This window comes from Penaeus monodon, chromosome 25 (assembly GCF_015228065.2).
Source record: "Penaeus monodon isolate SGIC_2016 chromosome 25, NSTDA_Pmon_1, whole genome shotgun sequence".
NCBI lineage: Eukaryota > Metazoa > Arthropoda > Malacostraca > Decapoda > Penaeidae > Penaeus > Penaeus monodon.
Genome location: NC_051410.1, coordinates 19831048 through 19831258, shown reverse-complemented (window position 1 = coordinate 19831258; position 211 = coordinate 19831048). Strand labels below are relative to the sequence as shown.

The 211-nt window shown below is 34.6% G+C and overlaps 1 protein-coding gene across 1 annotated transcript in view; it reads left to right on the top strand.

The window, feature by feature from the left end:
* LOC119589108 (lymphocyte cytosolic protein 2-like) overlaps nucleotides 1-211 on the top strand; it is a gene marked incomplete in the record, with an annotated part of 94642 nt that overhangs the window by 87239 nt on the left and 7192 nt on the right.

Here is a 211-nt window from a genome sequence, read left to right as displayed (position 1 = left end):
GTGTTGGTCATATGTTTTCTACATTTATAATGGGCAGTGTATTTGTTCCTAACAAGTATTGGACTAGCTCAGACGTTATTTGGTCGGTAACTAGAAATACGATGCCAAAGTTCGCGTTACTGTGTGAATAATCCAAATTAACAAATATTATTGTAAATGCATCATATCCTCAGCTCTATTTTCTTATTCAGTCGAGTGATTATCAAGAAGC